Genomic DNA, 18212 nt, shown 5'->3' with positions numbered 1-18212 from the left:
GCCTCCACGTGGCTCGGATGCTGGGCGCGCTCGTTCGCCAGGCTCATCCAGGTCCACCTCCAATGCTCCAGGAAAGGGCGGCTCCACCAAGTTCCCCCCCATGAACGGGTACCGCCTGCCAGGTCCGGATCACAGGTACCTCGCCGTGCTGCCAGATGTCTCGAGCAGCTTCATCCGGCTCTTGTGTTCTGTCCTCGGCGCCGGTGCTCATCGTTCTGGAGCTTGCAAAGAACCGACCGACAACAGGCAACACCAAGCGCACGCAAGCACCCTCTGTCCTCTGTCAGAACACCAGACTCTAAAGCGTGACAAACTCTCCTAGCTAAGTATCTATCCCCAAATTTGGACCCTCTACACCAAGAGGCCCATGCGGGACGTAAAACTCTTAAAAGAAGAACTCACACTAAGTGTCAACGTAACACACGACATTAAATGATAACTAAAGTTGATTACTTGAAACGACGCAGTGCGGAATAATCAACTGAGGCAGCAAATGAGGGCAATACTTTTGCTCCCATCTACCTGCTAAGATAAAAGCTGCTCACGAAGAGGCGGAATGAAAGACACGGGGAGGATGGACGCAGCCTTACTTAGAACGCACGGCTTAGTGCGTCTGCCTTAGCGTTCAACTTTCCTTTCTTGTAGCGACCGACAAGATTGTGCTGCTGGAGTATCATACTCCACCTTAGCAAACGACCGCTTTTAGATGACACGTTATTTAGCCAGGTTAGCGGGCAATGATCAGTTTCCACTACAAACTGAGAACCGGCTACGTAACATTCCAGCTTCTGTACTGCCCACACGACGCAGCCACATTCCTTTTCGGATGTACTGTACGCCTCTTCCCTGCAAGTTAGCTTGCGGCTTAAGTACAAAACTGGTCGTTCCCGGCCATTCGCATCCTCTTGGCATAGTACAGCTCCCATGCCACGATTGCTCGCATCGCACTGAGTCACGAAACCCTTCGAAAAGTCGGGGGCCATTAGTACTGGCTCCTCGCTCAGTGCTCGTTTGAGCGTTTGAAACGCGTCCTCCCTCTTTGTGTCCCATGCCACCTTTACTGGCTCAGTTTTTCTGAGACCGTCAGTTAAAGGACTAGCCAGTGTGGAGTAATCTTTCACATAATGCTGGTAATATCCACCCAAACCCAAAAAAGTCCTTATCTCGGACTTATTCGTTGGTGGGCGATAGTTTAGAACCGCGGCTACTTTGATTTCCGACGCTCTGCGTCGGCCGTGCCCCATTACATGTCCTAGGTACGTCACTTCGGCGCAACCTAGGTGACATTTCGACGGTTTGACTGTTAGGCCGGCTTCTTTGAGCCTGCTCAGCACGACTCGTAAGTGCTCTACATGCTCCTCCCATGTGTTCGAAAAGATGGCGACATCATCGAGGTAAGAGAGCGCGTACTCTGACAGGCCGCAAAGTACATGATCCATTAGTTTCGAAAAGCAATACGGCGCGTTCTTGAGACCGAAGCTCAACATCACGGGACGGAATGTTCCGAACGGGGAAACGAACGCAGCGTATCTGCTGGCACGCTCAGAGAGGGGCACTTGCCAATAGCCTCGTACAAGGTCTAGTGTGGAAATGTAATTCGCCTTGGATACGGTCTCCACCCGCTCCTCGAGGTTCGGAATCGGATACGTCTGGTCTCGGGTTATCGCGTTGAGGCGCCGGTAATCGACGCAAGGCCTGGGGTCCTTTCCAGGTACTTGAACTAGTATTAGAGGGGAGGTGCAATCGCTCTCACTCGGGACAATGACCCCAAGGTCACACATGCGCTTGATCTCGTCCGCCATAATCTGTTTCTGTACGGGAGAACATCGGTACGGCTTGCTACGAACCGGCTCGTCCCGCGTTAACTCAATGTCATGCTCGATTATCGTAGTCTTTGCGGGCCGATCAGAGAAAACATCCTCAAACTCGAAAATTATCTTCTCCAAGTCCTTATTTTGCGTTTCGCTTAGAGAGGGTTCTAATCTCACTTGCTCCCGCAGGAGAACTGAAGTGCCTTCCTTCAGGTCTGCAGAGGTCACAATATCTGCGCATTCCTCATCCTCGGCATTCGAAGCTATGTGCACCACAGCATGACGCTGAATGTAGGGTTTCATCAAATTGCTGTGGTAGATTTTGTTATGCCGTTTGCCTAGCTTTACTTCGTAGTTTGTGTAAGATAGCTTCGACACGACTTTTGCTGGCCCCTCCCAATGAACTTCTAGCTTATTTTTCCTCGAAGGGCGCAGCAGCATCACTAGGTTACCCACTTCGAACGTACGCTTCCTAGCCGACTTGTCGTAGTACGCCTTCGACAATGCTTGTGCCGCCTTCATGTGGCTCTCAACAAGGTCTTTACTTTTCCCGAGCCTCTGCAGTAGGTTAAGAACGTACTCCACCACGTTTGGTTTGGATCCTCACTGTAACCTTCCCAAGACTCGCGCAGCATTCGAAGTGGGGTTCTGAGACTCCGGCCGTACAGCAACTCCGCAGGGCTAAACCCCGTACTTTCGTGTGGAGCAGACCTCAAAGCGAACATAGCGGCAGGTACGCATGCTTCCCAATCGCGTTTTCGCTGAAAGCAGAGGGCTCGTAGTATTCGCTTTAACACTGAGTGCATTCGCTCCACTGGGTTGGATTGTTGGATTGCGGGTGATAGATAGAGCTGTGCACCACTTTGATCCCGCACCTTTCAAAAAAAGTCGAGGTTAGGCAGCTAGTGAAGACGCTACCGTTGTGGCACTGAATTTCAGAAGGAAATCCGACACGAGCGAATATTGAAAGGAGCGCGTCAACCACTTGAGGAGAATTGAGCTCTCTGAGTGGCACTGCTTCCGGGAACTTTGTCGCGACACAAAGGGCGGTTAGAATGTACCTACAGCCGTTCTCGGACTCGGGCAGAGGCCCAACAATGTCGATCACCAGAGACCGGAATGGTTCAGTTATGACTGGTACCAACTTCATAGGCGCCTTCCACTTATCCGTACTCTTGCCGACCCTTTGGCATGTGTCGCAAGAGCGCACAAAGCCTTCGATGTCTTTCCAGCATTTAGGCCAGTAGTACCCTAGCGCAATTCGAGCTTTTGTCTTTTTCAGACCGAGGTGCCCTGCCCACGCGTTTCCGTGAAAGAGTTCCAGTAGCTGACGGCGATACTTTTCCGATATCAAAAGCTGCTCGTACTTCTGTCCCTTTGCATCCATGTAACTGTGATACCACAAGCCGGACTTCTCATGAAATGAAACGTTCTTTTTCTTTGCGCCCCGTTTCACATTCTCCAGCAAGGCTTTTATCTAGCTACCATTTTGCTGTTCTCGAATGAACGCTGCTCGATCCACCTTGATTAACTCATGCCAGCTGTCGGAGACTGGGGACAACGTATCTTTCGCCTCACGGCGGCGCCGCTTCGGCTTCTCCGCCGAAAGCGGTGACGCAATCCGCTTCGGCCGCTGGCGGTTCAACCAACCTATCGCGAGAGTGTGCGGTCGGCTCGCAGCTCGGGCTACATTTCTCCCCCACCTTTACCGTTTCGCTCGCTGGGGTAGTGTCAAGTTCCTGGGAGAGCTTCCGCGCCTCCGATCTCGTGGGTGCCATGCACGCCAAACTGGTAAAGAACGATTTTCCCTGTTCTTTGAGCAGTTGCTCCGAGCTATTAGAGAAGAGATAAGGAAAATGCTCGGGGAGCGCTGCGGACACGGCCGCCTCGGTGTTAAGCTTACCAAAACCGCCTTGAATGACGACCCTCGCAATGGGCAAGCAAACGCTCTGCTTAGAGCACTGCACGGGCCCGGGCCGGCCCGAAAGCCCGGGCCCGACCCGGCCCGCGGGCCGGGCCGGGCCGCCCGAAGTCGATTATCGGCGGGCCCGGGCCGGGCCTGGGCTCAGTGCCGCGGGCCCGGGCCGGGCTCGGGCTCGACGCCATGGGCCCGGGCCGGGCTCGGGCTTGAATTCATCGGCCCGGCCGTTAATAGTTCCGACGTCAAGTGCAGAAAAGAGCATAAAAATGAATATTCTAAGTTTACTTTTACGCGCTTCTTGATGTTAGTTGTACACATTGTTTTAAAAACGTGTTTTGCTAGGTCTTATAGTCACATACGGTAATTTTAATAACATTTCATGTACTGCATCAAGAGAGAGAGGAATTTTATTGAAATGAAAAAAAAACACAGAAAGGTCGGCTTGATGGTAGTATATCTGGCCAGCTGTTCTGTGTGTGGGAAGGGAAAGGGGAGGAAAGAGCGTGGATAGAGGACGAGAGAGACGAATATGGCGGAGAAATAAATAAATGGCTATGTATAGAAGATGCCTATACCGATACTGTGCATGTGTTAAAGGTAAGCTGGACGGGCCTCAACTACAATATCTCTGAGAGGCCGTTGCTGCGCAGAAATGTCAGCACAGCTTTAAATGCCTTGTGGGAACGCTTCGCGTCTGGCCAAGGTCCCAGCAGCACTTCCTCCGACACCACACGACAGTCTAAACGGGCCAATGTTCTCGCTAATTGTTCTCGAGGATGCGCATAGCGTGGACAGTGGCCCTAGCGGGGAAAGAATTAATTAAGACACTCTGGAGCTGTGCACCTATGTCTATGTACGTGTGTTTTATATGTCGAACTGATCTAAATGCGGCTGCCGTGGCTGGAAATCAAACTCACGTGCTAGAGAAGCGCCACCGCTTAACAACCACTGCAGGGAAAATATTTCAACGCACGCACAACTCGTGGATTCAAACGGGGAACAAGAAATTTCAGCCATACCAACTTGGGACCGAAACAACCACGCGAAGTTGCCAAGAGTCTGGTCATCAAAGGTGATGGTGTCTCTCGTGTAAGAGCACGACCTATTATTACGCCGATGTGGCGTGAACTACAGACGGTGCTAGCTAAACTACATGCACTTTGAAACCCTTATTTTTTGCGTTTCAATTGAGGACGGGCTTGTACAGACTAGATGCTCCGTCTGATTTCCCGCTATACGATGGACCAAATATAATAAACAAATTTTCTTCAGCGTCTAAGACCGGGCCTGGTCACACACACGCGGGCCCTTCCTAGGCTAAAAAATAAATGACCCGGGCCGGGCCGGGCCCGGGCTTGAGACGACGGGCCCGGGCCGGGCCGGAACTTTAGATGACGGGCTCGGGCCGGGCCCGGGCTAGGCTCCCTCATGGATGCCCGGGCCCGGGCCGGGCTCGGGCTCGGTGTTACAGGCCCGGGTCGGGCTCGGGCTTCACAAAGTGGGCTCGGGCCGGGCTCGGGCCTTAAAATCAGGCCCGTGCAGTGCTCTAGCTCTGCTCCTCGGCAACTTGCCTTATCCACGCGCATTCTCCTGTGCAGTCGTTTGGAGAAACTAGTGACGGTTGGACTACGTCCATAGTTGCTGCGGAGTCTCGGAGTGCTCTGCACTTCTTGCCGTTCACGTTTATCTCCTCCATGTAGGGATCGAGCAACCGCATGTTCTTTTCGGTTTCTCGGATCGTAGCGAATGCAACCTTCTGTTTACAGTTTGCCGCGATGTGCCCTTCCTTTTTGCAGTTGTAGCAGATTATCTGCTTCCGCGACTCAAATGCCCGGGCGGCATCCGCGCGCTGCTTAGCATCGCTGTTCGATTTTCGAGACTCATCTATGCCTTCCCCAACAGTTTCTTTCGTAGGAGGTGAGTCTTTTCGAAAACTGGGACGCGCTAGCTGTTTCGCTTCTTCAGGCTTCTTCCTAAAAGCGTACTTACCGTCCGCTTTTTCAACGCGCACCGCCTTATAATGCAACTTTCGGCGGGTGTAGTACTCCTCAGCTAATTCTGCTGCCTTGTTAGGCTTTACTTCTTGGAGCTTATCCTGCAGCCACAACCTGACGTCGTCTTCGACGCAGCGGTAGAATTGCTCAAGCGCTATGCACTCAACCACTTTGTCGCGGTAGTCATAGGCTTCCTCGCCTTTGAGCCACTCAATTAGGTCAGCCTTCAGACGAAATGCGAAGTCTATATGCGACTCATTGCCCTTTTTCGAAAACCGAAACCTCTGCCGGAAAGCCTCAGGCGACAACCTGTATTTCCTCAAAAGAGCCTCTTTGACCTCGTCGTAGCTCTAAAAGGCCTCCTTCGACAGGCACGTTATCACGTCCGTTGCCTCTCCAGGAAGCAGGGCTAACACGTTTTGCGCCCACAGAGACCGTTCGATATCGTTTCGCTCACAAACTTGCTCAAACTTAACGAGGTACTTCGCCACGTGCTCGCAAATAACGAACGGAGGCAGTTGGTCCCGAATTCTCGGACCGTTCGCAGGAGCCGTTGGAAAAGCTACGCTAGGCGCCGGCAAGCCCTGCCGGAACTCTAACCGCTTCAACTAGAGCTGCCTTACGGCTTCCCGTTCCTGCCTTTCGGCTTCTTCCCTGCGTTCCTGTCTTTCGGCTTCCTCCCTGCGTTCCCGCCTTTATGCCTCCTCGCCCTCACGGCGCTCTTTCTTTTCGGCTTCCTCGCGTTCGCGGAGCTCTTTCTTTTCGGCTTCCTCGCACTCACGGCGCTCTTTGATTTCAGCCCTGGCCTCATTGACTTCCTCAGCCATTACGTTCTCCTTCCGCATGATCTCAAGGATCGCATGCTTCCGTTTCGCACGGCCTAAGTCAAGGCTCAGCTCCTCGCCAATTTCGATGAGTTCCTTCACTTTAAGGTCCTCCATCGTTTGCCCTGGCCTCTTGCTGCTTACCCGCGTTAGAATTCCCTTGCCGCTCCTATACTATCGAGCTACTAGTAAGGCACGCGCAAGTAATTCTGTACGCTCCTTTGTTTACCTCTCGGCATTAGCTCTGGTTTCAACACACTCTCTAGGCATGGAATAATCAAAGCTATACACAGTGCTTTACGCAGCCCTTCTCTAAACTACTATAACCTGTGCTAGAGAAGTCTGGTAAACTGAGAGAAAACGTGGAGCGCTTACCACACCAGGTAGTAGCCGTTGCCGGTCGATCCCGCAGCTGCCATCCACTGTTGCGACTGGCCACCCGAGCGCAGTCACCGGTGTAGCGATGTTGCCTTGCTCTGTCCGCTATCGACGCGGCGCAGAGCAGAGCGACGAAGTCCTCGAGCCGACGAAAAGTTGAAGTAACATTTATATACAGTATATACAGGGTAAGCAAACGTTACATGACTCGCACAAAGGCGACAGCACCCTTTTCACTCGGCGCTTACGAAGAGACTGGTGCCGTAGAGAAGCCGCCGAGGAATGCCGACGATGAGAGCCCCCGGGCTTCTTTTATACCCCGGGAAGTTTGTTGTGGCCCCAAGATGTTCGAAAAGCTCCAATCAGGGCTCTCGCTGCCTGAACTTTGAATTCTGATGAATGGTAGCGAAGCGGTGAGTCAGATGCGCCGCCCATGGGGAAAGGGAGGGCGATGCCCTCGCCGTCTCCGTGACCTCGTCTCCGGGCGTAGCGACATGCCCTTGTTTGGTCGTTCTAAGATGCGGGATTCGGCCGCGCCGCAGCATTCCGAGATGGATGCGGGATTCGGCCGCACCGCAGCGTTCTGAGATGCGGGATTCAGCCGCGCGGCAGCGACGAAAGGGAGAGGCGTGACTCAGCCTGGCTGTCGGTGCGTCGCCTCGTGCAACGCCTTTGGGCCAGGCGCTCTGGCACAGCAAGATATAGCTATTAACGGAAAGCAAGAAACCAGATCATTACCAAAAAATTCAGTCGCCTTAGTTCGAAGACCTCGCACATTCTGATAAAAACATCTAAACTAGTCATTATTCTTTTTCTGGTGTGTTTCGCTCAGAGCTGTGAAGCATGCCTTCGCGAAACATGCCACGAAACTCCTTAAAGAGGCAGTCTTTCGGCCAAACAGCGGGGTCATTCAAGCGCTGGAAAAACTCTTCGTAAAAGGATGCGGACGTGTCAAACTTAGTCTTCAGTCGTCGGCAGCTCAAGGACGGGACACCTAAGGTTGACAGATGGTCATTAAGGCTAGCAGAAGTGGTGGATGGGGAAAGCTTTGAGACGAACATAGCTTTGGGGTGTTTCGGCTGTGGAACGACGACGAGTTCACAGGTGTCCGATGCACCTACACATGCCCGGCTTCGACGCTTCTTCTCAACAGTAGGGGGGAGACAATCAAGCACAGGCGCAGAATGCACCGGGGAAAGTTGGGACGGAGTAGGAGGCAGTGCAGGAGAAGCCGAAGACACCGACTGCAGCGGAGCAGACGTAGCCGAAGGCAACACTTCCTTGTTTACAGCTTGGGCAAAAGAAGGCTGCGCTGAGCTGTGACGCACTCCTTCCGGCAACGCGGTGGGGTGGTCAAGTATTTGGGCACGCAAGGAGCACACCTCCGCTCGCAAGGAGTAAACCACCTGCGCATAATGGGCGCGGTCACCCTCCCTCCCCTGACGGAGACAGTCGAAAGCCTGCGTGTTTTGCCGGCGTAGGAGGTCGTTGTCCCCCCGCAGCCGGGCCACTTGGTCGCTGACGAAAGAAATGCCGTCCAGCGCGTCGATGAGGAGTGCGCGAAGACCGGCAGCTTCCCCTCTAAGGTCAACCGGTTGGGACGGCGGCGGCGCGGCTTTCTTGAAGACTGCCGGCGAGTCTCGTCGGAGGGAGGGGGAAGGAGCCCTGCTTGCGGACGGGCCGATGTCATCGTTGGCTACGCAAGGCCCAGCCGCCACCTCAGCCGTTTCACAAATATTGCACTTGAACGGCCGAGCACCAGATCTCAGGAGCTGAAGCTCAGCGTCCGGCCATACAACACACTTCGCGTGTTGTATGGCCTAATAATAACAATAATATTAATAATCCGAATCGTATTGCTACTTAGGTCGACAGCATGACGAAGACCTCTCCCGTTGAACTCCAACCGCTTCGGTCCTGCGCTGGTCGAGTCGACAGTTCACTCCCGTAGATTCGTATTTCATCCCTCCACCGGGTTTTTTGGCCGTCCCCTTCTAGACCCATATCTTGGTATCCACTCTGTTACCATTATTGACCACTGGTTGTCGGTTCATCTCACTACATGGCCAGCCCAATTTCCTTTCTTTTTCCTCATTTTACCAATGATTTCTTTTATTCCAGTATATTCTCTGATCCAGGCAGCTCGTTTCCTATCCTTGAGTGTTATTCCTAACAATACTCGTTTCATGGCGCGGTGAGCCGACTTAAGTTTGCTTCTATTTGTTTAGTAGGGTCCCATGTTTGAGCTCCATATGTTATGAACGGTAGTATGCACTGGTTGTAGATTTTTCGGTAGGGTGACACAGGGAGCTCACTTCTCACTATTTGGAAGTGCTTTCGAAATGCTCCCCATCCAATGCCTATTCTGAGTCTCATTTATATCTCGTCGTTCTGGGCAGCAATATTCATCTGTCCGAGTTAGTTAAATTAATTTATTAGAACGTGGGTTTGTTTCCCGTCCCGGCGGTCCATTTTTTGCTGGGGTCGAAAAGCAAAACGCCCGTGTGTCCGGAATTTCGACGCACTTTAATTATCATTAGGTGGCCCAAATTGATCCGAGCCTTTTAATTCGGCGTGCCCCATCACCTGTGTTTCGTCGGTGCCTTAAACCCTACACTCAATCAATATTCTTCCACTCAATCCAGTCTTTCGGTTCCTAAGCTGAAGAGGATGTTCTTGGGTTTGTTATTCGTCATTACCTAGTTTCATGCACGTTTTTTTGCCTCGCGGCCCTGCTTTCAGAAAGTAGTTCGTTAACCATTGTTTGCATATGTGCTGGAGCCTCACTCACTAAGAATATACCGTCCGCGAACCTTAAGTGGCTCAAGCATTCCCCGTTTATTCCTAATCCTATGTTTTTCCGAGAAAGCTTTTTAAATTCAGCCACGGCTGCTGGATGAAAGCGCGTGCAAGGTGCGGCCTGCCGCTTTTTTCCGACTTCAACGGGCGAGGGCGTGAGTGGCGGTGTTTACGTTGGGCGCCGCTAGACTCCCTCGCGGCGCCAGCGTTCTCGGACGGATTTGAGGAAGAAGTGAGGTGATCCCTTTGGGTAGAGTAAACTAGAATAGAGTGAACTAGAATAAAGTGAACTAGAACTGAGCCCTTGTGCGCTTGCGCCAACTGCAAGGGGCAGCCGTCGCAAGTGCTTTAAAGACGCTGTTGTCTTTCCTGGGATACTCAACCAATGTTCGGTCCGTATGATGTAAGTCTGTGTGTCACTCTGTGCCTCGATTCAGCCGCCCGAACTGAAGTCTAAAACACTCTTGAGTGAGGCAACGGCAACACATTTTCAATACCATTAATATAAAAACATGCTTTACATTCTTCAACATTGTCAAAAGATAACATTCAACGTCAAGATAAGAGTACGGGTTTGCTATAATTGTCTGAAAACATCTCCCACACATAGCACGTAAACAGCGTGTCACTTTTACAGCCTACATTTGATTAGTTACAGCTGATGCGGCAGGCAATTTTTTCGATTGTATTCTTCAGAATTTTCGAAAAGTACCTTTTCTCAGAAAACACGTTTTCTGCAAACAGGAGAGGGAAAAATATTTCCCGGCGACGGAATAAAGGTCATGAGTACGGGGACACTTTATTTTGCAACAACATGTTTGATGGACGGAATGCGGACCTCATACAACAGAGACACGGGACAGGATTGTTGTGAAAGGATTCGAAAAGGCAGACAATTCGCTATGCGTATCTTTTGAAACTTCTCGTATCGACTCATGTCTTGCTGCGCATAAATGTTTGGGTTGTTTCAGTGCACCTGGCTACTGGGAGGTTTAGAGAAAGCGTTTTTTTTGTACTTTCCTCTGCCATTGCACGATTAAAGGATTAAAGGATACCTACATAAAATTTCTTGAAGACGTACTTCCGCCATCAAATGAAACACGAACACAAACATATGAATCTGAAGGTGCAAAATTAAAAATACTGTTCGTAGAATTCATTTAATGGCACGCTATTGGTATATCTAAAATTCCACTTTTCCCAACTTTGTTTTTGTTACTAAGCCACGCGTAATTTTTGCTTCCATAGAAAGAAATCGCGCTATTTGTGCGTTCAGGTTCATATTTTCGTGTTCGCGTTTCATTTAACGCCGATAGTACACAGAAAATGCACGAGCAGGATAAACCTCTACAAGCAGAGTGGTGAATGTCCGTTACGAAAGGTAGTAAGACAGAGAGATACCATCTCTCCAAAACGATTCACAGCCTGTGGCAAGGGGACCCACCGCAGTGGGTGTGTAGCTAAGGCGTTGTGGTCATGAGTACGAGGGCAGGGGCCTGATTCCCGGCTATGGTGGCCGATTTTCTGATGGAGGCGAAAATCAAGAACGCCTGTGTACGAAATTTCGGCGCAGACTAAAGATCAACAGGTGGTCAAAATAAATCCGGAGCCCTCCACTACGGTGCGCCTCATCGCCTGCGTTGCGTCGGCGCGTTATACTCTGTAATCAATCAGCATGTGTCAAGGTGTTGTCACGTCCGCTGGATGAAAGGCGCACATACGTGCGGCCTCACGCATGCCCCGAATCGCCGTGAGTGCGCCTACAGCTCACCACTGCCACCACGGCGCCACAGTTCCTGGACTGGTTACGGCGATCGCGGCACGCGGGGCGCCGGGTTTCGAGCTGCTTGTTTCGAAGTGTGTGCTTATTACCGGAGTTGTACGGTCTATATAAGGCATTTACCAGCACCAATACTACGCCTCCTAAATGAAAAAGACGATTAGTGGCGGCCGAGCTTCTTTTGGTCAAGATTGAAGTTAAATTCCGTTCGTAGAAGCAGTGGGAGCTCTCTCTCAAGCTGCTGTGTTGTTGTGTTGCGCATTGCATGGCACACTCTTTCGGAACTCACGCTCGGCAAAGGTTCACCTTTTGTCTGCAAGGTGCGATTGCTGAGGGATATAATAAAATTTCCGACAAACAGAAGTATTCTTTTTCCGACAACGCTTGTTTATTCATGAGTGCCAAACCTTGTCAATGTTTAAGGCATAACCAACTTTTGTGTACCTGGTTTTTCGTTCACTAAATAAAACACCGTAATTCGCATTCGTTTCGAGGGAGGTAAGATATGGTTACACGTTGTTTATTTGTGTAGTAGTTGTGCTATTATAGTTATATACAGTTGAATGAAAAGTGATTCCAATTTCAAATTGACATGAAAGCCGCAACATCTTTTCATGACAGTGGTTCTTGCGCCAACCCTTAAAGCCGATCCATGGTCGCAATGGCATTCCCGGCCCAGTTGGCAAGCAGAGGTCGCAGTAGTTTTTTGAGAACTTTGGAAAGTCCCTTGGTGTGGTCGGTGTCATCCACGTCGCTGGCCAAAGCGGAACACTACATGCAGCGAGGAGAGGACGCCGAGATAATATTCCACAATTTTCCCCAAGCCCTTTTATTTCTTGTGACTGCAACACTTCCCCAACAAATGTGCACGTCATCACGTTTAATGGCAGCACGGGCGTCATTTGAATTGGGGAAGCGGGGTGTGTGCGCTGTTGAGGGCACGACGCCCCCGCTGCTGAAGTAGGGATGTACCTGTCTTCCTCAAAATACCCTAGTAAAGTTGCAATACTACAAAACGATGATAAGAGTCTCGCCACAGAAAAAAAATTACGTGCTGTCTCTGACAACATTTTCTAGGATGTCTTGTAGGAAAAAAACTTTGCGGATCGACACTGGAATTGATGCCGGGCCATTATACGGCTTGTAATCCATATCCAATATGGCGCAATCAATCAAATTTGTGGTTAGCATTGTTTTCAAATAATCAAAAGGAGGGTGTTAAAGTTTAAGTGTAGCGTAAACCCGAACTTAAGACGACCGGCGTCTTCAAAGGGATCGCTGTGTTTCCGGCTAACTGCCCACAAAAACAGTGGAATAAAACTTCCATGATATGACTCTCGGGTGCACACAGTCCGCTTCACACGATGGCCCCCGGCACATATAAACCAACGTTTTTCGATCTTTTAAACCGCTTCGCCGCCTCGTCCTGACTTTTCTTCTTAATCCCCCCGTTTGACATCCTTATTATTGTGCAAAGGTCCGCAGGCGGGCCAGACTACTTGCTGAACTGACACAAGGAAGCAAATGGGTACGCGCGAGCTGGTGCTAACCTTCGATGGCCTCATGCGGACCATGAATTTGAAGCTCCAATCGAGCCGCGGAAGAATACTAAAACACAGGACGCACGGTGATGACCGAACACCCGCTTTCGTCGCCTGCTCGATCCGAGTTTCCTCCTTTCAAGACGCTGTCTCTCCAACTCTCTCGGCTTATCAGTGTCGTTCAAATCGGTGTTGTCGCCCCCTCCTTTTTTTGCTGCTTCGAAACCAAGGACCGAATGGCCAGTTATGGCGAAGTGATTAAGTCTTGTCACCTAGCTCGACGAACAATGCCGCCTCCGCACCCTGCATTGAGTCGGGAGGAGGACGTCATTCTAATGCAGCTACAGATAGGGTCACTCGCCGCCCCGGCAGTTCTACACGCGCTTCCCCAAGAACTCTATCCGAGTGGTGTGTGCATCGTTTGCTCAATGGGTCCGGCGGACCAATGGCACATCATGTGGGACTGTGCCAGGTTCCCGAACGAAGCTACGTTCAGGACATACCCTCCCGAACTACAAAGTGCAGTGCCGTGTACTGACAAGGACATTCAACTATGGGCCGTCCAGCAGGCCCGGGGTGCGCTCGAAAAGCACAAGCCTCACGACCCACCACAAACGGGCCGAACTGGGGCACTGCAGAGTAGGGCATAACCCCGGGTCGACGCTTGGCCAACGTCACGACGCTTTAAACCGTCGGTTGCGGCATTTAATGAAGTTACTCCTATCCTCTCCTAACCGTCCCGAACAAGAAACCGTTTTTCTTGCCTTGGCAGTTCCACACGCGCCTTTTCTCCTCTCAGTTTGCTCGACCACTTCGGCCTTATCTCTTAAGAGTGAGGCGTGAAGCTGGCGGGCTATAAATAGCGCCGAACGGCAAGGGGGTCGCATAGCACGAGCAATAAAAAAAAATCGCAAAGCACGCGACGCGTGGATTGCGCGCTAGCTCGCATGTCATGGAGGGGAGGTGGCCCAAAGCAGGCGCTTTTTAAAGACGATAGTCTTTCTTGGGCTACATAAACCCATAAATTTTGGTCTGTCTGTATGCCTGTCTGTCTGTCCGTCTGTGTGTCTGTCACTCTATTCAGCCACCCGTACAATGTAAAACGATGCCTGCCGAATAGTATTATATAGTCACAGCTGAATCTACCCGTCTAAATCCGGTGTAATGTTCACACTTGTCAACATTGTTGAAGAAGAACAAGACATCACGCAAATTTAAGACAACAAATCAATACAGAAGTGATATTTTCAGTGTTCCTTTTAATCCATGGTTGACTTTGGCGAAATTAAATACTTCATCAACTGCAGAAAAAAAAATTCACTTCGCCGTCGCCTGATGTCGCTCGCGCCACTATAGCTTTCGGCACTATTTTAAGAAATCAACCGGCAACAGTTACGAAAGGTTCCATTAGATAGGTTCCACGTTCTGCTTGCAACGCACGTGAAGCAGGGAAACGCGGTTCTATAAAATTTGATGTAGGGCGCCTTGATTGACGCGCGTCTTCGCCGGACGGCAGCGTTTGCATCCAGACACCCGGTTTGGAGCAGTGGAACGCGGGAAATTTAAAATGACTTAAGCAATCCTTGGCGTCTTTACCTTGGGAGGAGCGCGACCCAAGAGGAGTAACATGAGAGGTGAGCGGGTAAGCGAAGGAAGGCATTTTTTTTTGGCAAAAGTCGATAAAGACTATCGTCTTTTGACGACATTTGCAACGAAAGGAGCAGATACGCGGCCAATTTTTTAAACTTTGAATTTACGAAAAGGTTCGCATTATACCCGCGAACGTGCTAAATATAGTAGTTTAACAAAGTTCTTAGCCCACGTGTCGCACAAGACCATCTACTAGGTCGGCATTTACCTGTACTGCGCTCATACCAACAGCCGGTCATACGACGCTTTCGCGCGGTCCCTTAAAAATCGCATTATTTGGGTTTCACCGTAACTAGGACAGTGTGATAGTGCTCCTGCGGATTACTTTTTCTGGAGTAGCAAAGTGGTAAAGAACGTCAATGCGTTACCATACATTATTCATACGTCCTCGTTTTCGCAGATTACAAAGACAAAAGTAGATATGAAATGGCGTGACCAAGGAAATCGGATCGAAGCTCCAAGGCCGAAAGCTGATTGGTCAAAAGGGCACCACACAGAAGCTCGCTAGTTTCTTGTCTGGATCGAACATTTCACCCGTTTTTCCAAAACCAATTACGAAGCAGACAGTGCTAAATATAAAAGAAACTTTTGTGGTTTTCTCCAGCTCAGTGAAAAAAAAGTTGAGCTGTTATCTTGTGTGAGTAGCTGTGGCGTCCAGGTGGATAAAGTTTTTTTTAAAAATTGGAAACTTTCGCCAAGCTAAATATTTGTTCGAACAAAAAAGGAAAACGCTAAACTGTACAGAAGTTCTAAAAATGAGTAAAGATTCTAACACCGCTATTTCGTGTCACATTTTTCTTCTTTTCTTTGTTATTTCACTTCTTTTGAACCAACAATGCACATCTGGACTAGCAGAACGGTCAACCTTCTAACTGCATCAATAACGCATTTTTTTTTGCAGGAACAAGTCATTACACGTGCATTACGGTAAGATATTCTTTGGGTACACGACGAGAAAAGCTGACGCACTAAAAACGACGTGGGTATTTCCCTACGCTACGAAAATTGTTACGAATTGAAGCGAAGTATGTTCCCAGAGCATATTTACCGCAACATCTTTAAAGCAAGCTATTTTCGGCTCACACTGGTACTGCTCCAAGACCCCGGGCCTTAGATTCGGAGATAAATGTATATGAGTGCAAATCACCGATGAAATAATGGAGGGAATCTACCTAGTGCTAGATATTATCGCAACGTCTCAAGAACACGAAGAGCTAGGAGACTCCGACATACGCACCTCTCCTGAACAACGCACGGTGTATTTATTTTTTCTTCTATACCATCTGTGGTCTCTCTACCTCACAATATGCATAACCCTAGCATTGCACAAGGCATGCACTTATGCACACTGCGAGGAACCACCGCGGGTTCGGGCTATTTGAGCACGCTCACGATACTGAAACGCCGTCGCGCCAACTTAACACCTCCTCTGTTGGGCAGGTGGAGAAGGGCGCGACAAAGGAATATGCCCAGGGTACGGAGGGAAGACGTTTATTTTATACTAACGTTCTAGTCACATATTTTACAAACCCAATTACATAATTTACAGTACAGGCATACGTACTTCCCGTTAGGTGAAAAGGGCGATGGGGCGCCACGCGCAAGTGTACGCGTCGTCGGCGCAAAGCCAGTGGGCTCTTAGGTCAGGGCAAATTCCGGGGTGCGCGCACGTTGCGCGTGCGCGTATCGCCGTGCTGGCCAGATCGGCACGCACCAGCGAGGGAGACGGGGCCCATTCGCTCACAGGCGCGTACCGCACGGCGTGATCGTCGAGTGTTAGGTACGGCCTTACTATATGCAAGCGTAGGGGCAACAGGAGCAGCCTTAGGCACGGGCCGCAGCCGGAAGGGCTAATGGCCTTTCGCCGGCGCAACAGGGTTGCAGCCGGCTGGTAAAGAAAGCGTCACATACCTTCGGCCAACGCCTCCGGCGTCCTGGAAGCGTCTCCCCGAACGGAGCCCCGCGCAGGGCGCGCGTTCGCGTTCCGGCGAGAGTCGGGTTCGAGCATCGTTCAAACGGACCAATGAGGTGAGGTTAGCTCCGCTACCAGGGCGGAGTGCCCGCTGCGTGACAGTGTTTTATCGCAGCAACGGTCGCTGGAGCCTTCACCTCAGGCAGGAGTTTGAGAGTACTGCTCGGCTCTACACAGTGGCGCCGAGACGAGCCGGCATTTCGGGGAGAGAGGGGAAGAGCGCCGCGCAAGGGCACAAACCTAGCGATCACGCAATGGCTCGGGCGCCAGGATCCCCACACTCCCCTCTCCTTAAATGCCCTCGCCGGTCTGAGGAGAGTTGACCGGCCATCGCCCAGGCATGCAAAAGACGGCGAAGAGTAGAAAAGTATGCATGCACAGGGCAGTCTCAGTCCCCAGCCCATGCAAAATATTTACAAACTACACTACCAACACTACCCCCCTCCAGCCCGAATGATACACACAGGAAACTACACGCGACACTGAGATACATAATACATGGTAATCGGTTCCACATGCATACACAAAATGAAGCTATTGAAATATACAATGATTACAGTGAACGCAACACTATAATAAGAACAATAACGGTAATAATATATACATGTAGTGCGATACTATGGTACATATGGTTACAAAATAGAAAGGAGCACACACTACAACTGGAAATGAATTACGGCAAGTCAGAAGACAGGCACGCTACAAAGTACGCTAAACTACGAAAATAATATTTCTGCAAATTCAGGAGACACCGTTTGGCGGGGCTTGTGCAAAGTGCGGCGGTAGGGAGCACGAACGTTTTTTAGGGGAAACGTCCGTTGTGGTCAATCAAGAAAGGAAGATGGTGGGCACCAGTGCCGGAACGACCTCAACGTAGCGTCGAGACAGCAGCTCCGTGAAGGGGGGTACCAGCCAGGAGGAAATGCGGCTTCCGCAGCCAGCCGGCAGGCATGATGACCGCGAGGGCGCTGCTCAGGTGTAAACCTCGCGTGGCACCCGATGAGTGCCCCGACAAAGAGCGATGACCCGTCGCTGGTGGTGGCTGCCGCCCAGCGCGAGTGAGGCAGCTGCCGGACGACAGCCGTGGTGCCGATGACGCATGGTGCGGTTTCGATATGACACCACATTGTCCGCATCTGGAGAGGACACCTCTTCCGCAGCTCGCAGCTGGCCGCCAGTCCCGTTCTCGTCGGTGTATGGCAGCCGGGCTACGTTCGCCCGCCGCAGGCGGTGCACAGGGGGGGTACCTATTGTTGGTCCTCGAATCAGCGCAGCTGTCCAGGGCCCGGTCAAGTTCACGAACCGCAGAGTCCAAGAAGCGGGCATCTGCGGACCCTCCACCACACCGATGAGACACCACGTGACTGCGGGCGCACCGGACGAAGCAAAACCACTCGCGGAAGGCACCTTGGGTTCGCCGAAGCCGGCAGAAGCACACACCAGACGCACTCACGAACGCCCTCACAACGCGTCTAAGCGTTCGTGCCACGGGGGCCAAGTTCCTTCGCCACAACGCGGTGCGCCCCACTCGTAGCGTACGCC

General features: G+C 51.1%; 1 pseudogene; it reads right to left on the bottom strand.

The window, feature by feature from the left end:
* Nucleotides 1-6023: 6023 nt before the first annotated feature.
* On the bottom strand, nt 6024-6667 carry LOC144167887 (uncharacterized; annotated as a pseudogene).
* Nucleotides 6668-18212: the final 11545 nt, after the last annotated feature.

Source organism: Haemaphysalis longicornis, unplaced genomic scaffold (assembly GCF_048455015.1).
Source record: "Haemaphysalis longicornis isolate Haplotype H1 unplaced genomic scaffold, Haemaphysalis longicornis Haplotype H1 scaffold_2, whole genome shotgun sequence".
Lineage (NCBI taxonomy): Eukaryota > Metazoa > Arthropoda > Arachnida > Ixodida > Ixodidae > Haemaphysalis > Haemaphysalis longicornis.
The sequence above is the reverse complement of the archived record's forward strand: the minus strand, read 5'-3'. Positions and strand labels throughout refer to the sequence as shown.